The following is a 23,020-nucleotide window of genomic DNA, read 5'->3' on the forward strand; positions in this document are numbered from 1 at the left end:
GAGCCTTGCTGGGTAAAGTAGCCTTGGTTGTAGGCCTCTGGTTCTCATTACTTGGAATATTTCTTGCCAATCTCTTCTTGCTTGGAGTGTTTCCATTGAGAAGTCAGTGGCTAACCTTATTGGGACGCCCTTGTATGTTATTTCTTTTTTCTCCCTTGCTGCCTTTAAGATTCTCTCTTTGTCTTGGAATTTTGCCATTTTAATGATGATGTGTATTGAAGTGGGCCTTTTTGCGTTCCTCTTGAATGGGACTCTGTGTGATTCCTGGATTTGTGTGACTTTTTCTTCTGTCAAATTAGGGAAATTTTCTCTCATTACTCTTTCAAATATATTTTCTATCCCTTGTTCTTCTTCTTCTCCTTCTGGTATTCCTATTATTCGGATATTATTATGTTTCATATTGTCTTGCATTTCTCTTAATCTCTCTTCATTCTTTCTGAGCCTCTTTTCTCTTTCCTGTTCTTTCTGTGAGATGCTTTCTACTTTGTCCTCCAATTCACTAATCTGATCTTCTGTTTCATCCACCCTATTTTTAATGATTTCCACTGTGTTTTTTAATTCAGAAATTGTATTCTTCATTTCCTCTTGGCCCTTGCTAATAATTTCCATTTCCTTTTTCATGTGGATATAGTTCACAGTGAGATCATTGTAGCTTCCCTGTAGTTTCTGGCAGCTGATTGTGAGCTCTTTGAACTTCCTGATAACCAGTGCTTTGAATTCAGTATCTGATAGTTGACTTGCCTCTGTTTCATCTAACATTCTTTCTGAGGATTCCTCCTTTCCTTTCATTTGGGGATTGTTTCTTTGTCTTCCCATTGTTTGTGAGACTCTTCTTGTTAGCCTCAGCTTCTTAGATTAATCTGTTTTGACACCCTGGGTTTATGGTAGGAACTTTTGTGGTGGAATGCCTGTGAATTTCAATGGTGCAGCCTCTTTTGGTTATCCTGTTGTTCTCTGCTTCCACCTACTCAAATATGAAGCAACTTGTGGCTTCTCTCCTACAACAATGTGCAATTTGTCTCTCTGACTCTACTATTGGGAGGCCTCTTCTATGGGTCCAGCTCTGGCCTTTTCATATTTTCAAGTTGATTGTGACTCTTGTGGGTAAAAGAAAGAAATGATAAGGAAAGAAATAAAAGGAAGAAAGAAAAAAATGGTAGGGGAATGGAAGAAAGAGCAATAAGTTTAGAAAGAAAAGGAAAAGAAATAAAACAGAAAATCCGGGAAAAGAGGACAAAAGTATGGAAAGATGAAACAGTGATAAAGTTTAAAGGAAATAACAGATTACTTTTAAAAAGCAAAAAGATAAAGAAAAGGAATGGAGAAGGAAGAAAGGTAAAAAAAAAAAGAAAGAATAAAAATAAAATAAAGTAAAAAAACAAAAAACAAAAACCGCACAAACAAAAATAATCTCTCAAAAGCAACCTCAGAAAAGGAAATGTTACTTGTTGGCTTCAAACTAGCCGAACCGGTTTTTCTGGTTGCAGTTGGCTGAGGGTCAATTGTTGTGATTTTTTCAGCCAGCCCCTCTCAGGATCCAGACACTTGGCGCCTCTCCCCCAGCTCCCTATAATGGGGAACTAGGACTTTTTCGCAGCGCTTCCCTCCCAGGGGTTACTGCCATAGTCTGGTTTGCTGTGTTTGCAGGCACCTGCACCAGCCTGGTTGCCTGGTTCCCTCGGGATTGAGCACAGGCCTGCCCCCGTTCAGTTGGGAAGCCCCAGACCCTCTGCCCAATCCTGGGTTTGCTGCCAAGCTGGGTGTGAAGCAGACCAGTCTGCCGTGTCTACTGGATTCAGAGCCCCAGGCTGCACCTCTGAGTTCTCCTGGGCTGGCAACCACAGAGTCTTTGGTTGGGGCCCTTTGTCCTCCGCACCCTCTCTGTAAACTCTATCAAACAAGTCTCTCCTGGCCCTCCACCTTGCTTAGCCAGAAAGGGAGGGGGTTGAGGTTCTCAGCTCCTTTCCCAGGACCCCTCAGCGCCCGAGGCTTCCAGATAGTCTGAGGGGGGTAGACTGGAAGCCGGGAGCCGATCTGAGGACTGGGCGCCTACCTAGAAACTCTGTGTGCACGTCATGGCACGCTGCGTGGTGTGTATCCCTTCTGCTCCTGTGTTTGTCTGGGTCCCCTGGCCAGCCTCGTCTGGTTCCTCTGTGACTGATGAGGTTTCTGGTCTCTTATTTTCATATATGCTTGGCAACTGCTGGCTTGCTGGCCTCACCTCCTCCGATCGGATAGGTTTCTGTCTCTTTTGTACTAGGAACTGGTATCTGCTCTGTCCTAATCCACCGCCATCTTATTCCACCCTAGTATCTCTCTATACAATAAATTGTTTTTAAAGGAAATAACCAACCTTTTAAAGGTTATTAAATTTAGTGACATTTTATCAATTTCTGTTCTCACTGCTATTTATTATACTTCATGTCTTGCCTCTGGGCTCACTATTGTTCTTGTTGAAGTACACCCTGTAATAATTCTTAAAGTGAAAATCCATAGATAACAAATTTTTCTAGCATGTAGGTATGAGAAGGACCTAATTTTGTTGCCATTTCTTCAATTGATTTCACAATTACTGTTCACATACAATGTTATATGTTTTACTGTCACCATTTGAAAATTATATTTTAACAGAAAATAAATGTATAGGTTGCATTATTTCTTCTCAATACTTTGAAGATATTGTTCTGTTGTAGACCACTCTGCCTGGTTCTAGGAATTGTAACTTTACCCCTTGTGGCTAAGGGTGAGGGACAGCCTCTGGAATGCGAGCCGCAGAAGACAAAGCTTGTCTCTGATGGTAGCAAACGCTGCCTCAGTTTCCTCTCCCTGCCCCCAAAGCTTGGTCAGAAGTCAATGATGGGTAAGACCCCTCACAGCGGGGGGGCAACCTAAGCCAGACTCAATCACTTGGGAGGCCTTCATGGAAGGACTCAGGGGCTGCAACAAAGAGGGAGCAAGGGACTCTCGCCCCTCGGCTTTGACAAAGCCCTAGTCCCCATATTCTCTGAGAGAAGTGCTTCCTGGCTCTAATCCCCTTAAGCCTAAATACCTGTTGGGGAGAGGTTCAGCTCCTTGCCTTGCTAGAGTGTGTCCTGGGGAAAAATCTGGCATCACAAAGACTTGCTGATAAACCTGTGAAATCTGCTCTGCTAAGAGTGCTTTCATTCATATGTTAAGGGTTCAAGCAAGAAACCCTAAAACTCTGTTCCTGACAGACTCTGACTCATACTAAGCCCTCAAATTTCTTCAAAATGTTATCTACTCTTTGATCTTTACTACCCTGTATTCCTGTGTATTAGAACCCAATAAAAGGCTGTAGAAAAGGGGGCTTGAGGCCTTCTTCTCTTCGAAGAAACTGGCTACTGCTGGCCTTTCTCCCCTGAGAAACTGGCCACTGCTCACGGCCTTTTTCCTCTGGGAAAATGGCCACTTCTCCTCCCTAAGCAGATCACATCATGTCTCAGTCATGTTTACTCTCATCCATGGCACACAGGGGGACTTGTGAGGAAAGTTGCCCCCACATTGTTCAACTGTCTACTGGTGTTATAAGGAACCTGCCATTAGACTAATTGTTATACTTTTGAAAGTAATTTTTTACTCTGCAATAACCTTTTAGATTTTTTTGCTCATTGATTCTTTGCAATTTCGCTTCAATGTATCCAGCTGTAGATTTTTCCATTCTGTTTGGTGTTTAGCACTTTGATCTAAGGACTCATATCTTCAATTTTGGAAAATTATCAGTTTTACATCTTGAAAAACAGTGCTTCTCTTTCATTCCCTAACTCTTTTACTTTAGAATTCCTGTTTATGCTCCATGTCACTGAACTATCCTTCCATATTTGTTTTTAATCTTTCTTTCTCTTCATGCTTCTTTTAGGGGAGTTCATCGGGACTACTTTTCAACAAAATTGTCCCTTTACTGTGCCTGGTCTTGAATTTATCCCATCTATTATGTATTTAAAATTTCAATAATTTTTATTTAAACATGTAGAATTGATTCTTTTTCATATCCACATATCCAGCTTGTTTCTTTTCTGCTTATTTTTATTTATAGTTCCAGGTGCTTGCGAATAAAAATTATTCTTTTCTTTGAACATCCTAATATGGTTATTTTAAGGTCTTTGACTGACTTTTCCATAAGTTATTATGGCCTGCAATACATTTATTACCTGATTATTGATTTGTAGTCTATCTTTCTTGGCCTTCGATTTCTGTACATGTTTGTGGTATTTTGTCTGGTAAGGTCTTTTGAATAGTGGGTGGGTGGGTCTCCATCTTCCTCTGTCTTTCTCCCATCCTCCATAGCAACAGTCAGGGAGTTGAATACAAAACCATGCTCTATAATGGCATTTGTGAAGTCTTGTCAGATGGTTTCCAATGGGTGGTGACTCAATTCAGGTTCAGGTGCTAAGCTTGTATTTGTGTTCTCCCTCCTTCTTAGATCTATAGATTGCTGAAACCCATAGCCTTTGAAAATTATTGGCAATAGCATTCTCCCACCACAGCCTCTTTACTAGATGAAGAGGTGCCATCCCAGCTTAGGGCTTTAAGCAGAGACCCTGATGACAGTCTTCCTTCTTGCATCGGTTCTATTCAGTTCCTGTTACCTTGAAGAACCAATAGCAGCTTCCAGACCCAGAATCTCACAAACCTGAGGCTTTATGTCCCCATTATTTATTTTCTCTGCTTAGTGTCTGTCTAGTTGCTTATCTTGCTTTTAAGTCTGACTATATGTTTTTTCCTTTTTAACTTTCATATCATATTTGCCCATGTTACCATTTTGGACTAGAGAAGTTACATTGTGTGTTATCTTACCAGGAAGTCGATTCCGTAATTTTTCACAAATTTTTCCTGTGTGTACAACAACCTTCCAGCACTATTCTGCCTCCAAATCATCAAAACTAGTCGGAAGGTACTTCCTTTCTAAAGTCTTTCTAGATAATTATATCATGGACACTTTTTTGTTCTGCTTCTAATTATATTGTACTTGTCTTTATATCTGTCCTCTCCAGAGATTGAAATCTGTTTCATAATTACTTTGTGCACTCAAGAATATAGCAGATTTCTAACACATAGTTGGTGCTCAATAAAAATTTATTTTATTTAACTTAATGGAATAGAGGAAAGGTCCCAAACAGATTCGGAAGAACTGTATTTTTTAAATATTTTATTTATTTATTTTTTAGAGAGAGGAGAAGGGAGGGAGAAAGAGAAGGAGAGAAACTCAATGTGTGATTGCCTCTCACACAGCCATGGGGACCTTGCCCACAACCAAGGCATGTGCCCTTACTGGGAAAAGAAACCAGTGACCCTTTGGTTCACATCCTGGGGCTCAATCCACTGAGCCACACAAGCCAGGGCAAGAGAACTATATTTTAAAAACTTATATCCAGCATCTTAAAGCCATTGTATTGCTTTACTGCTGTCTGAATATGAACTTAAATTAGAATGAAAATGAAGATGACAAATTCAGAAAATAATTCACAAGAAGAGTCAATGGATCTTGGTGACAGATTTGGTGGAGGAAGGAGATTGCACTAGAATTAATTACGAGGTTTCTAACTCAAGTGATTGGGCACCTAATGATAGTGTTATCCAACACAATGAACATTGAGGAGGAAGCAGATGTGTAGAAAACATGAAATCAATTTAAGATATGTCAAGGTTGACAAACTTTTCATACTTTATATCTATGCTTAAGATTGACATAAAGGTGTCATATTTATAACACATTTGAGAAAAATCTCTGATCACAAAGTTTCATCTGGAATGTAAATGGTGTAATATTTTGATAAAGTAATAGGAAATTATCCGCAACAATTTAGGAAATGTAATAAATAAAAACATCTTGTGTAAAATTGTCATTCTCCCAGAGTTTGCATAATTTCTCTTGATGAGGCATATAACTGTTGAAGCATTTGCTTAATTGATAATTTGTGCATAATTTTCTAAACTTTAGAACATAATTATCATCACTTGTGTCTGAGTTAACACTGAAATAAAACACTTTGGTGAAATGTTTTAGACACTTACAAAGTTTTAAAGACAGCAAATAAGGAAGAAAGAAAAATTTTGATTAACATAAGAACAGCAGGCTTCTGTCAAGTTCCATACAACTTAGCATGCCTCAGGGTAAAATAAATTTGGACATAATCAGAGCATTGATGTAAAGCAAAATTGAGTGCAATTTTATGAGTTAATCCAAGATCAGAAGATTTTAGTTTTAATTCAAATTTTATTACATATATAATAAAGAAAATGTTAGCACTGCAAAGGACTTTAAACATCACTCAAATTAAAAAACTGAATTCCAAAGAATGGGTACAAAAATTTCACAAAGAAACAAATAAAATTTTCTGCTCTGGTTACTATTGTTGCATAACTTATGACCCGGAATGTAGACACTTAAAACAACATGGTATTTTGTATGGTTTCTATGGGTCAAGATCTTGGGGAAGGGCTCATCTAAGAAGTTCTAGCTTTAGATATCTCATTGGATCACAGTCAGATGGTGGCTAGTGCTAAACTATTCAGGACCTAGCTTTGGAAATCTCACTGTGTCATTGCTGCTATATTCTACTGGTTAAAACAGTCACAAATACCCACCTAGATTCAAGGAATCAGGACATGTACTCCCACCTCTTAATAAGAAGTGTCAAGAACATATTTTAAGAGTAGATGAGATGGTAAATATTGCATGGCCTCCTTTACAATATACAACTTGCCATGTATCAATATAAACCCTATCAGTTCTTCATACCTACCATTTAGCATAAATTTGGTCTTCAATTAGCATTAAAATACTTAAGTCCTATGTGCTTATAAAACTATTTTCAACTGAATTTTTTAAAAATATAATCAAGTTTTTGAATGTATTAACATGATTACAGCACCAAATGGAGATGTAATCCCATGTATTTAATTTTTCTCTCCGCAAATTCTTCATCTTCCATGGTGGAAAGAAAACTGTTATTGTTTAAAAATTTAAAAGTATAGGACTTCCACCAAGATGGAGGTGTAAGTGGAAACACTCTGCCTTCTCTCACAACCAAGTTTAAAAACAACAAAGTTTTAGCAACAAAAACACAGCCAAACCACAGAAAATTGAACTATATGGAAGTCTGACAACAACAAACCCTTCAGCCAAACAGGTAAGAGAGGCAGAGCCAGCAGCAGAGCGGGGTTGGGCAGGAAAGATCCACCAGACAGACCAGCATGCGACCCAGGCAGGCAGGCAGTGGGCAGATCCCAGGTGTGGAGTAGCAGTGGGCAGAACCACTGAGGGCTGACTGCGGTCACACATTCGTGCACAGATAACCGGCAAAGAGGTGAGCAGTGAGACTGAGATAGACCTCACAGGCCCCAGCTATGGGAAGCAGCAGAGGGGACCACTATTGTCCCTCTCTGACCCCACCCCCACACACAGAATCACAAACCAGCAACCTGGGTGGCCCCGTCCTGGTGAACACTTAAGGCTCCGCTCCTCATACCTAACAGGCGTGAACAGAGCAAAACATTATGGCTCAAGAAGAACAGCTCAAAGCCCCAGAGCCAATAACTCTAAGCAATGAAGAAATAGCTAAACTCTCAGATACACAGTTCAAAACACTGGTGATCAGATGCTCACAAATGTGGTTGATTTTGGTCGCAAATTACATGAAAAAATGAAGGCTACACTAAGTGAAATGAAGCAAAATGTACAGGGAACTAATAGTGATGGAAAGGAAACTGGGACTCAAATCAAAGGAGTGGACCAGAAGGAAGGAAAAAAATGACCAAACAGAAAAGAATGAAGAAACAAGAATTCAAAAAAAATGAGGACAGGCTTAGGAAGCTTCAGGACATCTTTAAACGTTCCAACATCTGAATTACAGGGATACCAGAAGGGAAGAGGAACATCCATGAGTGGAAAATTTATTTGAACAAATAATAAAGGAGAACTTCCCCAATCTGGCAAAGGAAATAGACTTCCAGAAAATTCAGGAAGCTCAGAGAGTCCCAAAGAAGTTGGACCCAAGAAGGAACACACCAAGGCACATCAGAATTATATTAGCCAAGATTAAAATGAAGGAGAGAATCCTAGAAGCAGCAAGAGATAAGGGGACAGTCACCTACAAAGGAGTTTCCATCAGACTGTCAGCAGAATTCTCAAAAGAGACCTTACAGGCAAGAAGGGGCTGGAAAGAGGTATTCCAAGTAATGAAATCCAAAGACCTACAACCAAGATTGCTCTATCCAGCAAAGCTTTCATTTAGAATGGAAGAGCAGATAAAGTGCTTCTCAGATAAGGTCAAGTTCAAGGAGTTCATCATCACCAAGTCCTTATTATATGAAATGTTAAAGGGACTTACCTAAGAAAAAGAAGATAAAAAAGATGAACAGTGAAAGGACAGCAAACTCACAGTTATCAACAACCACACCTAAAACAAAAGCAAACTATGAGGACAGCTAGATCAGGAGTGAACCATAGAAATGAAGATCACATGGAGTGTTAGCAACAGGGGAGTGGAAGGAGGAGAAGGGGGGAGAAGTTACAGAAAATAAGTAGCATAGACAGTAGGTAGAAAATAGATAGGGGGGAGGGCAAGAATAGTAGGGGAAATATAGAATCTAAAGAACTTGAGACACGTGGTCATAAACTAAAGGGGAAATGGTGGCGGAGGGGGTGTGCAGGGTGGAGGGGAATGAAGGGGGAAATAGAACAACTGTAATGGCATAATCAATAAAATATATTTTTTAAAATTTTAAAAATATATATATAAAGCAAGATGGCAGTGGAGTAGGTGCATATTAAACTCACCTCCTCCCAGAACCAAACTGGAATTCCATTGAAAATATAAAGCAATCAACTGGAAAATCCAACTGAAACTTACCTTAAGAGAAGTCTTATAAACAAGGATTTATAGAAAAAAAGCCACATTGAGACTGGTAGAAAGAGTGGAAACCTGAAAAAGACTAGTCCTGTTCCCACTGGTGCTGGCTGAGATTCGGAAGGGATATCTCAGCTGCAAAGTTTCCCCCTGATAAATAAGGGGTTTCAACTTCACATGGAACACCCTACTCCAGAGAACCAGAGCCAAGAAGAGGCACCAACATAACATCTGGTTGTGAAAATCAGCAGGGATTCTGTCTGTCTGGGAGAGAATGGTGTCTACTAAAGACACAGGCACAGTCTTAACAGACCAATGCAGCCCTGACCAGTGTGGCTCAGTTGGTTGGGTGTCATCCTGCAAAGCAAAATGTTGCTGGCTTAATTCCTGATCAGGGTGCATACCTGGGTTGCAGGCTGGTCCCCTGTTGAAGTGTGTATGAGAGGCAACTGATTGATGTTTCACTCTCACATTGATGTTTCTCTCCCTCTCTCCCTCCCTTCCCCTTTCTGTAAAAATAAATGAAATCATAAAAAAAAATTTTAAGCGCCAGTGCACAAAATTTTGTTCACATCCACTTACCCTGGACTCCCATGGAGGGAGGATGAAACAAAGTAGAATTGCTTGATGAGAGATGTGTTTGTGGCTCTAATGAAGGAGCTAAAGGGATAGCCACCAGATCCCTGTGCTGTCTTTCTTGCATGCTGTGGACACCATCTTTCTTGGGTGGAGCCTTCCCTTCTTTATGGCATCAGCCTGGGGAAAGCCATAGCCCCACCCTCTGGCCTTTTTGTGTTCCCGCCCTACAGAGTTCACACCCAGCTGATGAGTCAGCTGCCCCAGTCAGAGTATAGAAGTCTGGGTAGGCTAAGGAGGTGTTGGTGACTGTGTTGCGTAGCTTTGAAATGGGGTTCATTTCCCCAACTTCCCATGAGTTGGACTGGTGCCTTCCTTCAGGGAAGATCCACTGGCTCCACTCTCTAGGCTCCCAGCAGCCCCACTGTCCCGATTCATGGTAGCTCAACACTACTTTGGTCTGAGCAGAATCTGGAACAGTGTGAGTTGCATGGCTCTGGGGTGGGGACCATTCCTCCCACTTTCCCTGAAGCCTGAGTGGCATCTCCCCTTTACAGGAAACCCACTAGCCCCAGCCACCCAACTCCCACTAGCACTACCTTGTTGAGAGTAGCTCCTGGCAGAATCTGGGAAAAACCTAGTTGTGTGATGTCAAGACTGGGGCCATTTTTTCCTGGCATGTCTGACCAGTGCAGAGCCCTCCCATCACATAATCAAGACTGTTTGGGCCTGATAAAATCTAAGACCCCACCCCACAACAAAGCTATGTGAGCACCCAGTAGGTGGAAGCTAGACTTAGTATAACCTGGGGCATTTGCTGAGTGGCCTCAGACTCAGCAATGGCATTGATTTTTAATCTTCATCTGCCTGGTGCACTCCACTTGCTCATACCTGGCGACTCTCTGAGAACCTACCTCATGCAACTCCAGTACCACCAGAGGCTCTTTCAGTGTCTGAGCCTAACTGGCAGTTGACAGGTGGAAGCAGACAGAGGCAGATATCAAGGTGCCTTGGACTTTTACTGACCTGCTCCTGGGCTTGAAGTTGGTACAAGCAATGTTGGTGCACAGCTTGGTCCTTCTGGTACACATCTAGGTCCAGCAGAGGAAGTCACAAACTGGATTGCTTTGTAGCTCCAAACAGCTTGCCCAGGGCCAGTCACAAGCAGTGTCTGACATTGGCCTACACCAGAGTTTCTCCAAAGGTCCTCAGAATCAACATACCAGTGGCCAGCTTCAGACAATGTCAGAACAGGATCAAATTAGCTTCACAAGCAGCATTACCAAGAGGGAGATATTAGCAGGTACCTGACCCTGCTGAGGCAAATTTTGTTTCATGTGTTTGACAACCACATAAGAGCTGGTACACTGTGGTCAGAGTTGATATTCACAATAGCCATCCTGAGGGTCAACCCCACACATGAACAGGCAAATAGCAATCAAGGCTCAATTACAACAAGAGGGCCCACATAACACACACAAGAGACATTCCTGGAGTACCAGCTCAAGTGATCAAGGAGACTATGCCACTGGGTCCCACAGGACACCAACTACATACGGCCACCCTACTAAAACTGAGAATCAAAACATATCTACGTAACACACAGAAACAAGCAAAAGAGGCTGCCAAAATGTGGAAACAAATAAACATGCCCCGAATAAAAGAACAAAAGAAATCTCCAGAAAAAGAGCTAAATGAAAAGGAGGCAAGTGATTTATCAGACATAGTTAAAAAAATGGTTATAAGGATGCTCAAGGAACTTAGTGAGAACTACAATGGCATAAAAAAGGACATAGAAACCATATAAAATAACAGAAATAAATGAAGAATACAATATCTAAAATGAAGAATACACTAGAAGGAACAAACAGTAGGTTCAATGAAGCATAGGGTCATATCAGTGATTTCACAGAGAAGGTAACACAAAAGACCCAATCAGAGCAGAAAAAAAAAAAAAGAGAATTTCTAAAGATGAGGATAGTTTAAGGGACTTTTGGTTTCACTTACCTAGAAGTATAAGCCGCACCAAGGCCAGATGATGCTTGTTTGAGAAATTTTAGGTAAGTCTGAGGCATGAGCCAAGACAGTCCATTGGTAGGGAAAAGCCACTGGAAACAACTTGGGTGGGCCCACAAGTTTGGTAGGGTGGGGTTTGGGGAATCACCAGGATGAGACAAACAGTGATAGCCAGGTTAATGGAAATTCAGATATGTTGCCCACCTGCAGTTTCTGTTGGAAAAGAGCTTATCAAAGGAAAAAATGGCCTCTGCCAGCACTTTTATCTGAGAGAAAGCTGCCCCTCCAGTTCTCACCCTGATTTCGGACACTTCAGTTCCTCCTCATATGTCCTTGATGTCTTTCAAGCTGCTGCTCCAGTGCTGGAGCTCAGAGAGAGCGAGTCAAAGTAATTCTATGCAGGGGCCCTTCAAAAGTAATTGCTTGGGACTCTAAGCACCCTCTGGAATTCAACCTCAATTCCCATTGGTTTTTATAGCCTGGAGTTATGGAAACTTTTCTTCTTGGAACTGGAACCCTGGGCTCAGGAGCCTTGTGTGGGACTGGGACCCCTCATTTTTCAGGGGGATCCCCCACAGCTAAGATTTATTTATTTATTTATTTATTTATTTATTTATTTATTTATTTATTTATTTATTTATGGGGGGGTAAAGGAGAGAGAAAGAGAGGGAGAGAAACAAAGATGTGACAGAGAAATTTTGATTGCTTGCTCCAGCATACACTCCAGTAGGGACCTGGCCTGTAACCCAGGCATGTGCCCTGACCAAGAATCGAACCCACATTTCAGTTACAGGAAAATGCTCCAACCAAGCCACACCAGCCAGAGCTGAGATTTGTCTCAATCATTGCTTACATTTATTACATGCTAAAAGGATAATGTTTTGGATATATTGACTTAAACAAAATATTTTACTAAAATTATTTTCATGGTCCTTTTACTTTTTTTTTAAATGTGGCTATGAGCAAATTTTAAATGATGTATGTGGCTTGCCTTATATTTCTATTGGATGGCACTGATCTATAGATAAGGAAGTAAATACAAAAATAACTATGTAAAAGGTCAAATTGGTTTTTTTATAACATAAGCTATAGAAGTAGTTGACTATTTGAAGTACATGCGTATATTACATTAATAGAAAAACATGAAGAGATGGAAGGAAGGAAGCACCCAGGTCCAAACCTCACCATTCTGCTTAGGAAATTGGTGGCTAGCTTTCTGAATACTATATTATAGCATGTGCATATTTACTGACATGTAAATTACAAACAACTTTTAAGGTCTGAGGGCCCCATCTTCTTTATGAGGATTTGATATCCATTTTTGCCATAAAACTTTATACTGGGCTCTGGCTAGTATGCCTTAGTGGATTGAGTGTTGCCAGTTTGATTCCCAGTCAGGGCACATGCCTGGGTTGTGGGCCATGTCCCCAGGAAGGGGGACGCAAAAGGTACCCACACATTGATGTTTCCCTCTCTTTCTCCTTCCCTTCCCTTCTCTCTAAAAAGAAATAAATACATAAACTATTTTTAAATCTTTTTAAACCCCTCCCCCAAAAACCCTTTATATTGGTTTTAATTATAGCTGAACAAGACCTTAGGGGTATCCCCATGTTTACATGGACTAGGAAAATATGCCCATATAGATAAAATAGTTTGAACACTATATTATTATAAATCATTATACATTTAGTGAGATACATTTACTTCTTGGACAAAGAAGTAAAACATTCTCCTTCATTATTGTCAATCTTCAGCCCCTACAGTCAAGAAAATACACATTTCCATTTTTTTTCTATTTTCAAAATCTTTTACTTTTTTTAACCTAAACCATTTGAGTGGTAAGAAAGAATATATGACATTGTTTATTTCACTCATACTGCCATAAAAACTAATTCAAGAAATAACAATATCTCAACCAAATTCTAGATCAAAAACCCCCACAGAAAACAGCCATTTATCCTTGTGAAAATCATTTTTCTTGTGAAAATTGTCTTCCTTTCATAAGCAAAGCACTCATTTCCTAGACCTATTAGTGCAAGGCACTGTGTTAAATGTTGTAACAGATAAATGAAGACATTAATTCAGAGCCCATTCGCATAATGAGTTTGCAATGTAAGTGCCACTAGAAGCAAAACCGCATGTTACTATGTAACAAATCCTGATTTAATTATAAAAAACTTCAATAAAAATATTCCTATTGAATGAAATAAATAAATCACTTTTACGTTAGATAATTTATGTAGAAAATATATGAACACATATGTTAAAATTTTATTTCAATTTCCAACATAATTTTACTTTTTTACATAAATCAGGAAAATTTCTTTATGAAGTTATCAGATTTTCTTTTTTTATTATTTTTTATCTTTATTTTAATTGTTATTTAAGTACACTTTTCTGCCTTTTACTCCCATCTCAGCCCACCCTGACAGGCCTCCCCACCTTTCTCTCATTTCCACCCCACCTTTTGTTTTTGTCCATGTGTCTTTATACTTGTTCCTGTAAACCCTTCTTCCCCTTTCCCCTGAAATTCCCTCCCCTCTCTCCTCTGGTCACTGTCAGCCTGTTCTCTATTTCAGTGTCTTTTGTTACATTTTGCTTGCTTGTTTGTTTTGTTGAGTAGGTTCCTATTAAAGGTGAGATCATATGATATTTGTCTTTCACTGCCTGGATTATTTCACTTAGCATAATGTTCCATCCATGCTGTCACAAAAGCTAGGAACTCCTTTCTTTCTGCTGCATAGAATTCCATTATGTAAACGTACCACGGTTTTTGTTGTTGTTGTTTTTAAAGATTTTATCTATTTATCTTTAGAGAGGAAGGGAAGGAGAGAAGGAGAGAAATATCAATATAGGGCTGCCTTCCCTGGATCCCAGGCTGGAACTGGACCACAACCCAGGCATGTGCCCTGATTGGGAATCAAACCGTGATCCTTTGGTTCGCAGGCTCGCACTCAGTCCACTGAGCTACACCAGCCAGGCCATGTACCACAGTTTTTTGATCCACTAATTTACTGATGGGCACCTAGTTTGCATCCAACACTTGGCTATTGTAAATTGTGCTGCTATGAACACTGGTGTGCATAGGTTTTTTGGGATTGGTGTTTCAGGGTTTTTAGGATATAATGCTAGCAGTGGAATTGCTGGGTCAAAAGGCAAGTCCATTTATTGTTTTCTGAGAAAATTCCATACTGTTTTCTGTAGTGCTTGTACTAGTCTGCAATTCCACCAACAGTGAACTAGGGTTCCCTTTTCCCCATAACCTCTCCAACACTTGTTTGTTGCTTTGTTTATGATGGCCATTCTCAATGGTGTGAAGTGGTATCTCATTGTGGTTTTAATTTGCATCTCTCTGATAGCTAGCAATACTGAGCATCTTTTCATGTATCTCTGGATTCTCTGTATGTCCTCCTTGGAGAAGTGTCTGTTCAAGTCCTTTTTCCATTTTTTAATTGGGTTATTTGTCTTCTTAGAGTGGAGTCGTGTGAGTTCTTTGTATATTTTGGAGATTAAACCTTTGTCTAAGGTATCATTGGCAAATATGTTTTCCCATACACTTGGTTCTCTTTTTATTTTAACACTTTTTTCTTTTTTTAATTTTATTTAGTTATTTTTCAAGTGCAGTTTTTTTTCTTTAGCCATGCAGAAGCTCTTTATTTTGATGACATTCCATTTGTTTATTCTTTCCTTTATGTCCCTTGCTCTAGGGGACATATCAGTAAAAATGCTGCTGCATGAAATATCTGAGATTTTCCTGCCAATGTTCTCCTCTAGAACTTTAACTGTGTCATGGCTTATATTTAAGTCTTTTATCCACCTTGAATTTATTTTGGTGTATGGTGTAAGTTGATGGTCGATTTTCATTTTTTTGCACATAGCTGTCCAGTTCTCCCAACACCATTTGTTGAAGAGGCTATTTTTATTCCATTTTATGTTGCTGCCCCCTTTGTTGAATAGTAATTGACTGTAGAGACTTGGGTTTATTTCCGTGCTCTCTGTCCTGTTCCATGTGTCTGTTTTTATGCCAGTACCAGTCTGTTTTGATTACAATGGCCTTGTAATACAGTTTGGTATCAGGTATTGTGATCCCTCCTTTTTTGTTCTTTCTCAAAATTGCAGCTGCTATACGGGGTCATTTATGGTTCCATATAAAATTTTCAAGTGTTTGTTCTATGTCTGTTCTATGTCTATGTTTGAAATATGCCATTGGTACTTTAATAGGCATTGCATTGAATCTGTAAATTGCTTTGGGTAGTATGGACATTTTGATGATGTGAATTCTTCCAATCCATGAACATGGTATATGTTTCCATTTGTTTGTGTCTTCCTTGATTTCTTTCTTCAGCGTTGTGTAGTTATCTGAGTATAGGTCTTTTACCTCCTTGGTTGGGTTTATTCTTAGGTATTTTATTTTTCTTGTTGCTATATCAAATGGGATTTTTTTCTTGATTTCTGATTCTGCTTTTTCATTGTTGGTATACAAAAATGCTTTTGATTTCTGTATATTGACTTTGTATCTCACTGTTTTTCCAAATTCATTTATGAGGTGGAGCAGTTTTTGGGTGGAGTCTGTTGGATTTTCTATCTACACTATCATGTCATCTGCAAACAATGCCAGTTTTGTTTCCTCTTTTCCAAAATGGATGCCTTTTAGTTCCTTTTCTTGTCTGATTGCTGTAACTGAAACTCACAACACTATGTTGAATAGAAGTGGTGAAAATGGACAACCTTGTCTTGTTCTTGATCTTAGTGTAAAAGATTTTAGTTTTTGCCCGAGTAGAATTTATCAGATTTTCTATCAGGGTTTTATTTCAGTATAAGCATTAACAAGTTAATCGGCTTGTTAGTACTGATGAGTTTACTAGATAGAAAGCTTTTGTTTTTCTGCTTCATACCTATCAAGTTCCTTGATTAAAACTCCCAACCCTGTGGGTTGGGACATTTATGTCAGTGAGTTAGAATAAGCAATGCAGGAGTAGTCTATATTTGTTAAGGCTCGTCTTGTGTTAACCAAAGGGAGAAAGAAAGGGAAAAGAGAAGGAGGAAGGAGGTAAGGTGAGAGACACTAAAGGAGAAAGGGAAGGTGAAAAGAAAGGATGAAAAATAAGTACCATTCCAATACGTATAAAATTTATAAAATACCTAGAAGAATTGATATGATACTATGAAATATTCCAGTACTTTATAGAAGGTATAAACTTTATAAAAAGACAAAAAAAAACAAAATATACTTTGTTAATTAAAGGAATGATTGTAGAAATACAAATTCCCACCAGATTAATTTATAAAGTTAATATAATCCCAATCAAAATCCCAATGAGAATATATGTAAAACAGAAGACTTCCACCAAGATGGAGGCGTAGGTGGAAGCACTGTGCCTTCTCGCACAACCAAGTTTAAAAACAACAAAGTTTTAGCAACAGAAATGCAGCCAAACCACAAAAAAAAAATTGAACTGCATGGAAGTCTGACAATAACAAACACTTCAGCCAAACTGATAAATCGGTGAAGGAGAGAGCAGTGAGACAGACCATGCAGGCCCCAGTGGCAGGAAGTGGCAGAGGGAACTACCATTGTCCCTCTCTGACTGCACCCCCACAGTCAGCATCACAACCCAGCGACATGGGTAGCTCTACCCTGGTGAACAACTAAGGCTCTGCTCCTCATACATAACAGGCATGAACAGATCAAAACATGGCTCAAGAACAACTCAGAGCCCCAGAGCCCATAAATCTAAGCGATGAAGAAATAGCCAAACTCTCAGATGCACAGTTCAAAACACTGGTGATCAGGATGCTCACAGAACTGGTTGATTTTAGTCACAAATTAGAGGAACATATGAAGGCTAAACTAAGTGAAATGAAGGGAAATGCATAGGAAACCAATAGTAATGGAAAGGAAACTGGGACTCAAATCAAAGGAGTGGACCAGAAGGAGGAAAAAAATGACCAAACAGAAAAATATGAAGAAACTAGAATTTAAAAAAAAATGAGGAGAGGCTTACGAAGCTTCAGGACATCTTTAAACGAGATCCCAATTATAGGGATACCAGAAGGGGAAGAGGAAGAGCGACAAGTGGAAAACTTATTTGAACAAATAATAAAGGAGAACTTCCCCAATCTGGCAAAGGAAATAGACTTCCAGGAAATCCAGGAAACTCAGAGAGTCCCAAAGAAGTTGGACCCAAGAAGGAACATACCAAGACACATCAGAATTACATTAGCCAAGATTAAAATGAAGGAGAGAATTCTAGAAGGAGCAAGAGATAAGGGGACACTCATCTACAAAGGACTTCCCATCAGAGTGTCAGCAGATTTCTCAAAAGACACCTTACAGGCAAGAAGAGGATGGGAAGAAGTATTCCAAGTCATGAAAGACAAGGACCTACATCCAAGATTGCTCTATTCAGCAAAGCTTTTATTTAGAATGGAAGGGCAGATAAAGTGCTTCAAAGATAAGATCAAATTCAAGGAGTTCATCCTCACCAAGCCCTTATTATATGAAATGTTAAAGGGACTTACCTAAGAAAAAGAAGATAAAAAAGATGAACAGTGAAAGGACAGCAAACTCACAGTTATTAAGAACCACACCTAAAACAAAAGCAAATTAAGAGGACAGCTAGATCAGGAGCAGAACCATAGAAATGAAGATCACATGGAGGGTTAGCAACAAGGAGTGGGAGAAGGAGAAGAGGGGAGAAGGTACAGAAAATAAATAGCATAGATGTTAGGTAGAAAATAGATAGGGGGAAGAGCAAGAATAGTAGGGGAAATATAGAATCTAAAGATCTTGAGACATGTGGTCATAAACTAAAGGGGGAGAATGGTGAGGGAGAGGTGTGCAGGGTGGAGGGGAATGAAGGGAGTAAATAGAACAACTGTAATGGCATAATTAATAAAATATATATTTTTAAAAAAGAATATATGTAAAACATTTAAAATAAACAAAACCAGTTCTGGCTTGTGTAGCTTAGTGTATTGAGTGCAGTCTGCAATTCCCACTCAGAGCACATGCCTTGGTTGCAGGTCAGGTCCCCAGTGGGGCATGTGAGAGCCAACCACACACTGATGTTTCTCTCCTTCTCTTTCTCCCTCCCTTCCCTTCTCTCAAAAAATAAATAAATACAATCTTTAAACAAATACACAAAACCAATATGGCAACTGGTTTTGTTAAACATAGAATTACCATATGACCCACCAATTCCACTTCTGGGTACTGTTAAAGAAAAAAACCACAGGCCCAAAGTGGCATCATTTGAGCTAAAATTCCATAATACCAAACCTACATGTAATATCTCATCTAACTCCAGTTTCAACCTCTCCCCAAAACTTAAACTTAATAAACCAGTCTGTGTGGGGTGTCCCATCCCTTGGAGCTTCCCCAGCTGCCTCAGATGAGAATAAGTCATCCCAGACCCAATCTGCTGTTCTAGCAGGAAAGGGGGTGGCAATTCCCTCTATTGGAAAATGCCCTGAGCCCTTCTTCAAATGGCTTTTATTGGGATCAGTAGGTGCAGGAATATACAGCATACATGCATAGCTCAGCAATCAATGTCCAAAGGCTATAGTTATAAAAAACTTATATTATCTATAGATGCCAAATGAAGAAACACAGAGATCTGCCTCAGGTCAGGGTCTGCTGGACATGCTGGTGCCAGATGGTTGTTAAGGTGTTTTTCCTAAGATAAGGAGTTTACTCCTTATGCTTTGAACTTAAACATACAATTTACGCCAACAGGGCTATAGCAAAACAAAGTATGCCTCAAAGGATACAACATATACATCAGGCCTGATTTCCCTCGGAAACCCTCAGTGTTAGTACTGGGTTTTGCCTGCTACCGGCATACCTGCCTTTCCAGTCAAGACTCATAGGCAAGGCCTTGCTAGTGCACAGCTACAGTCTCCAAAACCACACAAAGTGGTCCCCAACAAGTCTGGAATTTTCTGGTGAAGCACCAGTAGGGTAATCTGTCACATGGGCCCTCTCCATCCCCCTTTTCATTCTTTTCCTCCGCTCTCCATCCCCAAAAAGGATCTTAGAAGTCTTGGCCCAACAATAATCCTTTCTTTTCTTTTATTAGTAGCTCTCCTGCCCCACTCTTTTTCCCATTAAAATTTTCCATTTTGCACAACCCTTCAGAGCATTCTTCTAATTGCTAGATGGAATTCATGACTTGCTTAATAAAGCCAATTAGATCTTCAAGTTTACAAAGTTGAATTTTGTTCTTTAACATGCATATTCAAAAAATTGAAAGCAAGGACTCAGATCCTTTACTGATCATAGCAGCATTATTCACAATAACCGAAAGGTGGAAATAATCCAATGCCCATCAACAGATAAATAGCTACTACCCAAAGCAATTTATAGATTCAATGCAATCTCTATTAAAATACCAATGACATATTTCACAAATATAGAACAAGTATTTCAAAAATTTATATGGGCCCTAGCTGGTGTAGCTCAGTGGACTGAGTGCAGGCTGCAAACCAAAGGGTTGCTAGTTCAATTGCCAGTCAGGGTACATGCCTAGATTGCAGGCCAGTCCCCAGTGGGGGCCACATGAGAGGCAACCACACACTGACGTTCCTCTAACTCTCTTTCTCCTTCCCTTCCCCTCTTTCTAAAAATAAATAAATAAAATCTTAAAAAATAAATAAATAAAATTTTATATGGAACTAAATAGCCTCAGCAATTTTGAGAAATAAGAACAATGTAGGAGGAATCACCTTGAAATCAAACTATATTACAAGGCCACTGTAATCCAAACAATCTGGTACCGGCATAAGGGCAGAAAAATGGATCAATGGAACAGAATAGACAGCCCAGAAATAAACCCATGTCTCTATGGTCAATTAATATTTGACAAAGGGGGCAGGAGCATAAAATGGAGTAAAAATAGCCTCTTCAACAAGTGGTGTTGAGATATCTGGACAGGTACATGCAAAAAAAAAAAAAAAGAAATTAAACCACCAACTTACACCACACACCAAAATAAACTGAAGATGGATAAAAGACTTAAATGTAAATTGTGACACCATAAAATTCCTAGAGGAGAACAGAGGCAGGAAAATCTCAGATATCCCATGCAGCAATATTTTCACTGATATGTCCCCTAGAACAAGGGACATGAAGGAAAGAATAAACAGGTAGGGCTGCATCAAAATAAAAAGCTTCTGCATGGTTAAAGAAAATATCAGCAAAATTAAAAAGGAACCAACCATATGGGAAAACATATTCACCAATGATATCTTGGACAAGGGTTTAATCTCCAAAATATATAAAGAGCTCACATGACTCCACACCAGGAAGACAAACAATCCAATTAAAAACTGGGCACAGGACTTGAAGAGACACTTTTCCAAGGAGGACATACAGTGGGTCCAGAGACATATGAAAAGATGCTCAGCATCACTAGCTATCAGAGAGATGCAAATTAAAACCACAATGAGATATCACTTCACACCAGTGAGAAGGACCGTCATAAACAAAGCAACAAACAACAAGTGTTGGAGAGGATGTGGAGAAAAGGGATCCCTAGTGCACTGTAATGCAGACTGGTGCAGCCACTGTGGAAAATGGTATGGAATTTTCTCAGAAAACTAAAAATGGAGCTGCCTTTTGAACTGGCAATTCCACTACTGGGATTATATCCTAAGATCCCTGAAACACCAATCCAAAAGAAGCTATGTACCCCAATATTCATAGCAGCACAATTTACAATAACCAAGTGGTGGAAGCAGCCTAGGTGCCGATCAGTTAAGGAATGGATCAAAAACTGTGGTACATTTATACAATAGAATTCTATGCAGCAGAAAGAAAGAAGGAGCTCTACCCTTTGTGACAGCATGGATGGAACTGGAGAGCATTATGCTAAGTGAAATAAGCCAGGCAGTGAAAGACAAATATTATGTGATCTCACCTATAAGTGGAACCTAATCAACAAAACAAATAAGCAAGCAAAATACAACCAGAGATATTAAAATAAAGCACAAACTGACAGTAACCAGAGAGGAGGGGGGAGAAGAAGAATAGGAGGTAATAAGGGTTGGGCCATCAAAGAACATGTGTAAAGGAAATATGGACAAATCCAAATGGGGAAGGTTCAGGGGTAGGAGGCAGGGATGCGTGGGGCAGGTGGCCATGGTGAGGTGAAAATGGAGACAACTATATTTGAACAACAATACAAAAATAAAATAAATAAAAAATAGACAATATAACAAGTGAAAAATGTAGTCTAAAACTACCCATATCATATAACACTGATTAAAATTCTATTGTGCACTGAAAAGATTAGAATGATATAAAAATATTTAATATATTAAACATGACTTTCACTGGGTAATAAATAATATTAAAAATATTTTTAGCCCTGGCTGGTGTAGCTCAGTGGATTGAGTGTGGGCCTGCAAACCAGAGGATCATGGTTCGATTCCCAGTCAGGGCACATGCCTGGGTTGCAGGCCAGTTCCCTGCAGGCTATTTCCCAGCAGGGGAAGCACTAGAGGCAACCATACACTGATGTTTCTCTCCCTCTCTCCTTCCCCTCTAAAGTTTTAGCCCTGGCTGGTATGGCTCAGTGGTTGAGTGCTGGCCTGAGAGCCAAGGGATCGCGGGTTCAATTCCTAGTTGGGGTGCATGCCTGGATTGTGAGCCAGGTCCCCAGTCCCGAGTACCCAGTCGGGGGCACATGGCAGGCAGCCACACATTAATGTTTCTGTCCCTCTCTTTCTCCCTCCCTTCTCCTCTAAAATAAATACATAAAATATTTTTAAGTGTTTTTAAAAAATAATAAACTTTGTGTTTCGTGTACTCACAACTGTAAACATACTTTTGCCCAACTCTATATGCATATGTATGTATAGGTTGTATGGTACTGTTCTATTTGTTTTTAACTTTTATACTGTATATTTTCTCCTGCAACTTGCTCTTTTTGTACAGCATTATACTTTTAAGCCGTATCCATGTAGCTCTAGTTCCATTGTTTTCAAAACTGTTTAAATGGTATTCATTATATGACTATGTCATCAAATTTACATTGTCTCTTAGTAGACATTTATAGTGTCACCATTTTTCACTGTTATAGCATTACAAAAAATATTCTTGTAAACACTATCTTCTTGAATACAGAAGCAAGAGTTTCTCCCTGGGGTGGAATTGCTGGGGCATTGAGTGTGTGTCTTCATCTTTACTGGTTATTGCCAAATTGCTCTCCACATTGGCTATAGCACCTTACCCTGCCACTGTCACTGTGAGGGTTTTCATTGCTCTGTCTCATCACCACCACAATGATTTGGCCATGCTGTTATCCCTCAGCTGTAACCATGGCAATGGAAGAAAGTAGCCATTTCTCTGAATTCTTTCACTACCGAGTATTATCACATTTTCACCTTTGCTCATTTTATACACCAAAAAAATGTGTTGATGACATTGAAATATATTTTGATTCTTTTTTCTAATGATAAAAGTAACAAATATTTTAGAAAGTTTGAAAAATATAGGCAAAAAAAGAACAGTCCCCCTTTGATCCCACCACTCAAATATAATGCTAAATAATATA

This window comes from Artibeus jamaicensis, unplaced genomic scaffold (genome assembly GCF_021234435.1).
Source record: "Artibeus jamaicensis isolate MK-2021 breed Jamaican fruit bat unplaced genomic scaffold, CSHL_Jam_final contig_60, whole genome shotgun sequence".
NCBI classification, from domain to species: domain Eukaryota; kingdom Metazoa; phylum Chordata; class Mammalia; order Chiroptera; family Phyllostomidae; genus Artibeus; species Artibeus jamaicensis.